Below are 11,216 nucleotides of genomic sequence, written 5' to 3'. Positions count from 1 at the left end.
CCCCACGTGGGACTACCTGATCACCTTGTATCCCCCCCGCCAAGTGCTTAGAACAGTGCTTTGCACATAGTAAGCACTTAACAAATTCCATCGTTATTATTATTATTACTACATCACAGCCCACACATTTCATTCCTCTAACGCCAACCTACTCAATGTACTTTGATCTCATCTATCACACCACTGACCCCTTACCCATATCTGACAGACGACCACTCTCCCCATATTTTTTTATGAGTATTTGTTCAGCACTTATTATGTACCAGGAACTGTGGTAGATACAAAATAGTGAGGTTGGACATATTCTCTGTCCCACAGGGAGCTCACCGTTTGTTGGACTTCTTCAGAGCTCTACTAAAGTCATTCTTTCATTCATTCATTCATTCAATCGTATTTATTGAGCACTTACTATGTGCAGAGCACTGTACTAAGCGCTTGGGAAGTACAAGTTGGTGACATGTAGAGACGGTCCCTACCCAACAATGGGCTCACAGTCTAGAAGGGGGAGACAGACAACAAAACAAAACATGTGGACAGGTGTCAAGTTGTCAGAATAAATAGAATTAAAGCTAAGTCACATCTTCTGTAAGAAAATCCTTAGCTCCCAGTCCTGTGTTATTTCCACTAGGCCTGGGTTCTAATCACGGCTCCCCCACTTACCTGCTGTGTGACCTTGGGCAAGTCACTTCACTTCTCTGGGCCTCATCTGTAAAATAAGGATCGAGACTGTAAGTCCCTTGTGGGACATGGGCCGTGTCCAACAATGTGGTTAGCTAGTGTCTACTCCGGAGCTTAGTACAGTGCTTGGTACATAGTAAACGCTAAACGAGTATCATAAAAACAGAAGGCTTCTCTGATTCTCTTCTCATCATCCTATTCACCTTGCCTTCTGTGTCACCTATGCTCTTGGGTCTGTTCTCCTTAGCCACTTTTATAGTCACACTCCCACCACCCAACCCTCACAACACTTATATCCATGACCTTATCCTATGCTGCTTCCCCTATCCATAATTTATTTTAATGTCAGTGTCCCCCACTAACACCGGAGAGCCCGGGCTTGGGAGTCAGAGGCCATGGGTTCTAATCCCGGGTCCGCCACTTATCAGCTGTGAGACTTGGAGCAAGTCACTTAACTTCTCTGTGCCTCAGTTACCTCAGCTGTAAAATGGGGAATAAGACTGTGAGCCCCAAGCAGGACAACCCGCTCACCTTGTATCTACCCCAGTGCTTAGAACAGGGCTTGGCACATAGTAAGCGCTTGACAAATACCACCACCACCACCATCATCATCGTATAACATAATCAGGTTGGACTCAGTCCGTTCCCTAAATGGGGCCCACAGTCTTAATCCCCATTTTATAGATGAGGTGTCTGAGGCACAGAGAAGTTAAGTGAACTTATTATAGCAGACAAGTGGAAAAGTTGGGATTAGCATTTACTTTTTGGAGTCAAAGAAGGGAAAATTGTTCCAAGGAGTCTAATATAGGCAAGAAAATGCTCACCCTAGAATGAAATAAGTCCTTTCCTGGAGTTGTGACTTGGCAGCAAAAGGACCAGGAGAATGCAGAGCAAAGAAATTGAAGGCCGCAACACTCCAATCCTTTATTCAAGGCTCAATTTGGGAGCCCAGGATGTTTGCACTATGCTATTCTGCTTCTTGAAGGTGGGGATCACGTCTACCAACTCTAACGGGTTGTAATAATAATAATAATTATAATGGTGGCATTTGTTAAGCACTTACTATGTGTCATGGGCTACACTAAGTCCTGGGATGGATTAAAGCAAATCGGGGTTGGTTACAGTCCCTGTCTCACGTGGGGCTCACCGTCTCAATCCTTGTTTAACAGATAAGGATAACTGAGGCCCAGGGAAGTGACCTACCCAAGGTTACACAGGAAGCATGTAGCAGAGACGGGATTAGAACCCATGACCTTCTGACTCCCTCCAGGGCTCTATCCACTATGCCAGGAAGCGCTTAGTACAGTGCTCTGCACACAATAGGCATCAATAAATACCATCAATTGATTGATTGGTCTGACCTACAGAATATCCCCAAATCCATGGGGTAGCTCCCAAATTGAGCCTTGAGTAAAGGATTGGAGTATTGCGGCCTTCAATTTCTTTTCTCTGCATTCTCCGCGTCCGTTTGCTGCCAAGTCACAACTCCAGGGAAAGACTTATTTCATTCTAAGGTGAGCATTTGCTTGCTTTCCTTAGACTCCCTGGAACAACTTTCCCTTCTTTGACTCCAAAAAGTAAACGCTAGAATGTTCTCACAGAAACCCCAGAGAAACAAATCAACACAAATTTAAAAGCAACTCCAAAGACAAAATATCCTGAAAGCTGGGGTCACATCCATAATATTTTCTGAGAGGGACCTGTATAATAATAATAATGGCATTTATTAAGTGCTTACTATGTGCAAAGCACTGCTCTAAGCACTGGGGAGGATCTGGGTGGTGGTAATAATAATAATAATAATGGCATTTATTAAGCACTTACTATGTGCAAAGCACTGCTCTAAGCGCTGGGGAGGGTACAAGGTGATCAGGTTGTCCCACGTGGGGCTCACAGTATTAATCCCCATTTTACAGATGAGGTAACTGAGGCACAGAGAAGTTAAGCGACTTGCGCAAAGTCACACAGCTGACAAGCGGCAGAGCAGGGATTTGAACCCATGACCTCTGACTCCAAAGCCCGGGCTCTTTCCACTGAGCCACGCTGCTTCTCTGCATGTAGGTAGATTCATTAATTCATGACCAAACTGGTGATGAGCATCTACTCTAATGATGAAATGCTGATGTCTTTGATGATTATGGAAATAGAACTGAATCTCTGACTCTTTGGAGATTTGTTCATTCTTAGTTGTCAGTTTAAACTGCTTTGGTGATAGGCTCTAAATCTGGGATGTGAAAGCCACACCCCTCTAAGACTAAATTACTCTTTAAAATCTCGCTTTTTTTAAGGACATAAGCTATTTTGAAACGGGGTGAGAAGACAGAACAAATAGTGATTCAGTTATAGACGGCATGAATCAGCATCCTTCCTGTCATAAGGTGTTTTCTATGCCGTTGAAAGGGTGAAAGTGCCGTGATTCATTAGGACATGTTAATCAGAAAGCAGCATCCCTGTGGCCACTTCATATCTGGGAGCAAAATTGTATTAAGGTTACTGAGACAGATTTAATCAACAGGAACCCAAGCTGGAGGCAGGGACAGATAAAAGGAGAAAAATCAGTCCTGGAGATGTTGTAATGAAAAACATCTGGGCAACTTCAGTTTAATGCAGAGACCATCCTGCAGCATTCCACAGGGCCGCCTGTCGGGGCCACACGGATAACGAGGTGTGTGTTCATTATATGCTGTCTCTGTTGCCTTTTTAGAGGTGAAGAGGAGCTTTTGATCACCTCCCCTGGATTTTTTGTGATTAAAAATCATCAAAGCCAAACTGAAAAGTCCAACTTGTCCCCGTGGGTAACTGTCAGGTCAGCAGCCAGCTCTATGGAGCATACACAACCATCTATCTGAAGGGACAAGTTACAGGCAGTCTGGCTTAATGGAAAGAGTGCTTAGTACAGTGCTCTGCACACAGTAAGAGCTCAATAAACACGATTGAATGAATGACTGGGAGCCAAGAATCTCCGGTTCTTAGACACAGCTCTGTTGTTAGCCTTCTGGATGACTTTGAGTGAGTCTCTTAACTTCTCTTTGGGCAGGTCACTTGACTTCTCTGTGCCTCAGTTTCCTCATCTGTAAAATGGGGATTAAGACTGTGAGCCCCATATAGGACAACCTGATCACCTTGTATCCTCCCCAGCGCTTAGAACAGCGTTTTGCACATAGTAAGCGCTTAACAAATGCCATTATTATTATTATTATTATTATTATTATTATTATTCTCTGTGTCTTAGCTCTCTCATGTATAGAATAGGGATAGGATACCTGTCTAGATACCCCTCTAAACTGTGAGCTCACTGTGGGCTGGAAATGAGTTTGTTTGCTGTTGTATTGTACTCTCCCAAGAATTTAGTACTGTGCTTTGCACACAGTAAGCGCTTAGTAAATACGCATGAATGACTGAATGATACCTACTCTTCACACCTCTTAGATTGGGACAGAGACTGCGTCTGATCTGTTTAAAGACATCTGCTCCAACTGTGGGCAGTGGTTTGGCACATAGTATTGAATAAATATCATCATTATTTGCAAGTTTCTAGAATTTTAGAGGAGAGTTTGAACCTTTTTTAAATGGTATTTGTTAAGCACTTACTATGTGGCAGGCACTGTACTAAGCACTGAGGTAGATACAAGTTAATCGGCTAGAACACAGTCCCTGTCTGAACACGGCTCACAATCTTAACCCCCATTTTACAGATGAGGTAACTGAGGCAAAGAGAAGTAAAATGTCATGCTTAAGGTCACACACCAGACAAGCAGTAGAGTCAGGACTAGAACTCAGATCCTCTGTTTCCCAGCATCACACTCTTTCCACTAAGCCATAGAGAAGCAGCGCGGCTCAGTGGAAAGAGCCCAGGCTTTGGAGTCAGGGGTCATGGGTTCAAATCCTGGCTCCACCACTTGTCAGCTGTGTGACTTTGGGCAAGTCACTTCACTTCTCTGTGCTTCAGTTACCTCATCTGGAAAATGGGGATGAAGACTGTGAGCCCCCCGTGGGGCAACCTCATCACCTTGTAACCTCCCCAGCGCTGAGAACAGTGCTTTGCACATAGTAAGCGCTTAATAAATGCTATCATTATTATTATTATACTGCGCCTCTCATCGTTGAGGTTTTTTGTGAAATGGTCCCAAAATAGAGCTGTCAGTGATGGACTATCCCAGTGGAAAGAATGGGAAAGTCTCTGCCGGATGATGATGACTTTGGGACTGAGAACCTGTGCAAAGGCACTGATTATAGTTTTGCGCAGGGGAAATCAAATTCCCTCATTTCTGCCAGTCTTGTCCCTGCTGGGCGTGGATGGCAGAGAGATGGGGAGGTTTGCAGCGCACTGCTGAAATGCACGCAAAGGTTTGCTTTACAAAGTGCATTCATAACCCACGTTAGCAGCAGCAGCAGACCGGCAGAGCTGTGCTGTAACATTCTGTTATAGCAGGTGGTTGCCCACCGAGACGACTTGTTAGCCACTTCAATCGAAATTATTTGCATTAGCGGGATAGTTCCAGGAGTCAACGAAGCAGCATGGCTCAGTGGAAAGAGCCCGGGCTTGGGAGTCGGAGGTCATGGGTTTGAATCCCGGCTCCGCCACATGTCTGCTGTGTGACTCTGGGCAAGTCACTTAACTTCTCTGAGCCTCAGTTACCTCATCTGGAAAATGGGGATTAAGACTGTGAGTGCCACGTGGGACAACTTAATCACCTTGTATTCCCCAAGCGCTTAGAACAGTGCTTTGCACATAGTAAGCGCTTAACAAATGCCATTATTATTATTATTATTATTATTATTATTATTCCTGTTGAGATTTTCCACCACCACGATGCCCTAGGGGGTTCTATGGTCAGAAAATTTCACCCTTAATGGCATAGCCCCAAGCAGGCATTTCCTGGGTCATTCACCTCTCCCTCACCAACCTCACTAAGAAGAGAACACCTTTAGAAGCTACATGTAATAATAATAATAATAATGGCATTGATTAAGTGCTTACTATGTGCAAATAATGATGTTGGCATTTGTTAAGCGCTTACTATGTGCAAAGCACTGTTCTAAGTGCTGGGGAGTTTACAAGGTGATCAGGTTGGCCCACGGGGGGCTCACAGTCTTAATCCCCATTTTCCAGATGAGGTAACTGAGGCACAGAGAAGTAAAGTGGCTTGCCCAAAGTCACACAGCTGACAAGTGGCGGAGCCGGGATTTGAACCCCTGACCTCTGACTCCAAACCTCGGGCTCTTTCCACCGAGCCATGCTGCTTCTCTAAACTCTCTGGCCTAATCAGTTAATGTCATTTATTGAATGCTTTCTGTGTGCAGAACACTGTGCTAAGCACTTGAGAGAGTACAACACCACAGTTGTACCACAAGGATCTTGCAGTCCAGAGGGGGAGACAAACATTTAAATAAATTATGGATGTGTACATAAGTGCTTTGGGACTGAAGGTGGTGAATATCAAGTACTTAAAGGGTTTAGAGAAGCAGCGTGGCTCAATGGAAAGACCACAGGCTTGGGAGTCAGAGGTCATGGGTTCAAATCCCGGCTCCACCAGTTGTCAGCTGTGCAACCTTGGGCAAATCACTTAACTTCTCTGTGCCTCAGTTACATCTGTAAAATGGGGATTAAGACAGTGAGCCCCACGTGGGCCAACCTGATTACCTTGTATCTCCCCAGCACTTAGAACAGTGCTTTGCACAAAGTAAGCCCTTAACAAATGTCATCATTATTATTATTATTTAGATCCAAGTGCACAGACAATGCAGAAGGAAAAGGAAGTATTGGAAATGAGGAATTAATTAGGGAAGAGATCTTGGAAGAGATATGATTTTAGTAAGGCTTTGAAGGTGGGGAGAGTGATATCCTGTCGACTTCCAAGCCAGGGGGACAGTGTGGGAAGGGGTCACTGGTGAGATAGATGAAATGGAGGTATGGAGAGTATGTTGGTGTTAGAGTAGATACATGAGTGGGCTGGGCTGTAGGAGGGGAGGTTAGATAGTGCGAAATGAGCCAGTTGAGTGCTTTATGAAAGGTTAGCCTAGGAGAGTTTAAAATATAGCTCCATCCATTTGTTGGAAGGGAGCCCTGATGGCAGTTCAAATTTATTTATGAGATCTATGGGCAAGTCACTCAATATCTTTGTGCTTCAGTTTCCTCAACTATAAAATGGGGATCAAATACCTGTGCTTCCTCCTACACAGACTGTGAGTCGCATCTGGGACAAGGAACTGAGCCACACCTGATTCTCTTCAGTCTATCACAATGCTTGGCATTTAGTGAGCATTTAACAAATACCATAATTACTATTACTGAAGTTATCCCAATTCTGAAGGCCACACACCAGAATGGTCTTCTGGTCCCTAGTGATTCCTGCACTTTGCAGATACAAATCATCTGCCTCTACCATCTGCTCCAGTTATTAGTCCTGGTCATCTACCACAGCATGGCTCAGTGGAAAGAGCCCAGGCTTTGGAGTCAGGGTTCATGGGTTCGAATCCCGGCTCCGCCAATTGTCAGCTGTGTGACTTTGGGCAAGTCACTTCACTTCTCTGGGCCTCAGTTACCTCATCTGGAAAATGGGGATTAAGACTGTGAGCCCCCCGTGGGACAACCTGATCACCTTGCATCCTCCCCAGTGCTTAGAACAGTGCTTTGCACATAGTAAGAGCTTAATAAATGCCATTATCATTATTATTATTATTATTGTTACCACCACCCAGATCCCGCCACCAGAATTCCAAACCATTTAGATTCCTTTCAGACATTCCTTTTCTCTTGGCATGTGTCTACAGAGAAGCAATGTTGCTCAGTGGAAAGAGCGTGGGCTTTGGAGTCAGAGGTCATGGGTTCAAATCTTGCCTCCGCCAATTGCCACCTGTGGGGCTTTGGGCAAGTCACTTCACTTCTCTGTGTCTCAGTTACCTCATCTGTAAAATGGAGATTAAGACTGTGAGCCCCACGTGGGACAACCTGATCAACTTGTATCCTTCCCAGTGCTTAGAACAGTGCTTTGCACATAGTAAGTGCTTAATAAATGCCATTATTATTATTATTATTATTATTATTATTATTATTATTATTATTACCACCACCCAGATCCCTCCACCAAAACTCTAAACCATTTTGATTCCTTCCGGACATCCCTTTCCTCTTGTCATGTGTCTACCAAATTCAGTATATTATTCTCTCCATAGTGCTTAGTACACTGCTCTGCATGCAATAAATATCACTGATTGTTTGATTCTCCATCCCTACAGTGATTCTTGAGGAGTTCAATATTCACAGGGATGTTCCTGACACCCCTTTCTTTGTCTGCTTCCTCTGCATCCTCAATTCTACTGACCTCCTGTTCCACCTCATTCACTCAACTTGGACGAACGCTCCGTCTCACCGTCTCTAGTCACTGTTCAATCTACCTTCACCCATTCTGAAATTTCACTATCTGACCACAGCCTCCTCACTGGCCTTTCTCCCCAAACGCCCACACCCCACAAGTCAGCCTTGTTCCCCCTCAGAGACCTCCCATCTTTTGTCCCCCTACAATTTTCTAAAGTCATCATTCCTCTTTCGGTCTTCATACCCTAACTACCTTCTCTTGTACAGATTAACACTCTCGACACCACTCTCTCATTAAACTCAATTCCCTCGCTCCCCCCGTCCTTCTACTAATCTCATATCACTAACACACACAGTAACTCCCTCCTCAAACCCTCTGTCGCCCTGCCAACCCCAACCTCGGCCCATGTTGACCTGGCCACAAACTTTATTGATACAATTTAAACTATCAGGCATGAATTCCCTAAAATTTCCCATACTCCTCTCCAGTCCCTCCCTCCACCTGAGTCTTCCTGGACTCTCCCATCTTTCCCAATGGTATCTCAAGGTACTGTAAATAATAGTTTCTGCCTCTTCTCAAAATCAGCACCCCCACATCTGCACTTCCAGCCCAATCATTTCACACCTTCTCCAAATACTTGCCCACCACCTTCTTTGCTCTCTGGCCATCAGCTTCAATCATTCACTTTTCAATGACTTCTTCACCACCACTTTCAAAACATCCTCATGTATCCCCTAAGCTAACCTCCCTTAACTCCATAGCTCCCTGCAGTTACCGCTCCACCTCCCTCTATCATTCCTCCCCAAATTATTTGTGCGAGTTATCTACATCCACTGCCTCCACTTCCTTTCTTCTAGATCCCTCCAACCTGGCTTTCACCCCCTTCACTCCCTGGAAACTGTTCTTTCAAAAATCACTGATGACCTCCGTTTTGCCAAATCCAACAACCTCTAGTCCATCCTAATCCTCTGCCACCTCTCAGTTTCCTTAGATACCATCAACCATTCCTTTCTCCTACAAATATTATCTAACCTTGGCTTTACTGATGCTGTCCTCCCCTGGTTCTCCTCCTATCCCTCTGCCCATTCATTCTCAGGTTCTTTCATGGGATCCTATTCTGATTTCCACCCCCTAATTATGGAATTTCCTTAAATCTCAATTCTGGGGCCCCTTCTGTTCTCCATTTACACCCACTACCTCAGAGAATTCATTTTTTAATGGCATTTATTAAGGACTTACTATGTGCAAAGCACTGTTCTGAGCACTGGGGAGGTTACAAGGTGATCAGGTTGTCCCACAGGGGGCTCACAGTCTTAATCCCCATTTTACAGATGAGGTCACTGAGGCACAGAGAAGTTAAGTGACTTGCCCAAAGTCACACAGCTGACAATTGGCAGAGGCGGGGTCTGAACCCATGACCTCTGACTCCAAAGCCTGTGTTCTTTCCACTGAGCCATGCTGCTTCTCTATTATCTAGAAATATTATCTAACCTTGGCTTTACTGATGCTGTCCTCCCCTGGTTCTCCTGCTATCCCTCTGGCCACTCATTCTCAGGTTCTTTCATGGGCTCCTATTCTACTTTCCACCCCCTAATTATGGAATTCCCTTAAATCTCAATTCTGGGGCCCCTTCTATTCTCCATCTACACCCACTACCTCCGAGAATTCATTTGCTCCCACAGCTTCAACTACAGTCTCTCTGTGGATGATTTGCAGTTTTGCATTTCCTCCTTCCTTCAGGACATATCTACCTGGCTGGGCCACCTGCACAAACTAAACCTGTCCAAAACAGAACTCATCTTCCCACCCAAGCTCTGTGGTCCCCCTGTCTTTCCCATCACTTTAGATGTAGACAACCCACCATCCTCCCTGTCTCACATAACTTGGCATTAGGCTTGACTCATCTCTCGCAATCAACCCACATATTCCATCTGTCAGTTCTACCTTCACAACATCACTATCCTTTCCTCTCCATCCAACTACGTCTACCCTGATTCAAGCACTAATATCCCACATTGACAATTGCATCAATCAATCAATCAAATTTGTTGAGCTCTTACTGTGTGCACAGCACTGTCCCGTACAGTACAATATTAGAATTAGTAGACATGTTCCCTACCCACAATGAGCAGCCTCCTTGTTGACCTCCTTGCCTCCTGTCTCTCCCCACTCCAGTCCATTTTTCACTCTGCAGCCCTGATCATTTTTCTCAAAAATTATTCAGTTCACGTCTCCTTTCTCCTCACAAACCTCCAATGGTTGCCCAACCACCTCCGCATCAAACAGAAATTTCTTACCATTGGCTTTAAACCACTAATCAGCTTGCCCCCTCATCTTAATTTCTATTACAACCCAGCCCAAATGCATTATTCCTCCATTGCCAACCTACTCACTATATCTCGATTCATTTCTCTCTCTGCTGCCCCTCTGCTCGCATCCTCATTCTGGCTTGGCACTTCCTTCCCCTTCAAGTATAACAAACCACCACTCTCCTCACCTTCAAAGTCTTTTACCAGTCTGCTGTGTGACCTCAGGCAAGTCACTGCACTTCTCTGTACCTCAGTAACCTTATCTGTAAAGTGTGATTAAAACTGTGAACTCCAAGTGGGACAGGGACAGCATCCAAACGGATTTGCTTGCACCCACCCCAGCACTTAGTACAATGCCAGTCCCGGCTCCCTCCAGTTATTGCCCCATCTCCCTCCTACCATTTCTCTCTAAACTCCTTGAGTGAGTTGTCTACATCTGCTGTCTCAAGTTCCTCTCCACTAATTCTCTCCTTGAGCCCCTCCAATCTGGCTTCTATTCTCTTCGCTCCAGAGAAACCGCCCTCTCAGAGATTACCGATGATCCCTTCCTGGACACGTCCAGTGGCCTTTACTCCATCCTAATCCTCCTTGAACTCTCAACCACCTTCGACATTGTCTAACCTCCTCTTCTTCTGGAAATATTATCCAATCTTGGCTTCACTGACACTGTCCTCTCCTGATTCTCCTTTTAGCTCTGATCTTGACCACTCAGTCCCAGTCTTTTTTGTGGGCTCCTACTCTGTCTCCCACCCTCTAACTGTGGATGTCCCTCAAGGTTCAGTTCTGGGTCCACTTTTATTCTCCGTCTACACCCACTCCCTTGGGGAACTCATTCATTCACACATGGCCTCAACTGCCATCTCTATGCAGATGGTTTCCAAATCTACATCTCCAGCCCCGATCTCTCTCT

The sequence above is a fragment of the Tachyglossus aculeatus genome, chromosome 12 (assembly GCF_015852505.1).
Source record: "Tachyglossus aculeatus isolate mTacAcu1 chromosome 12, mTacAcu1.pri, whole genome shotgun sequence".
Classification (NCBI taxonomy): Eukaryota; Metazoa; Chordata; class Mammalia; order Monotremata; family Tachyglossidae; genus Tachyglossus; species Tachyglossus aculeatus.
This window is presented reverse-complemented; position numbering follows the sequence as displayed.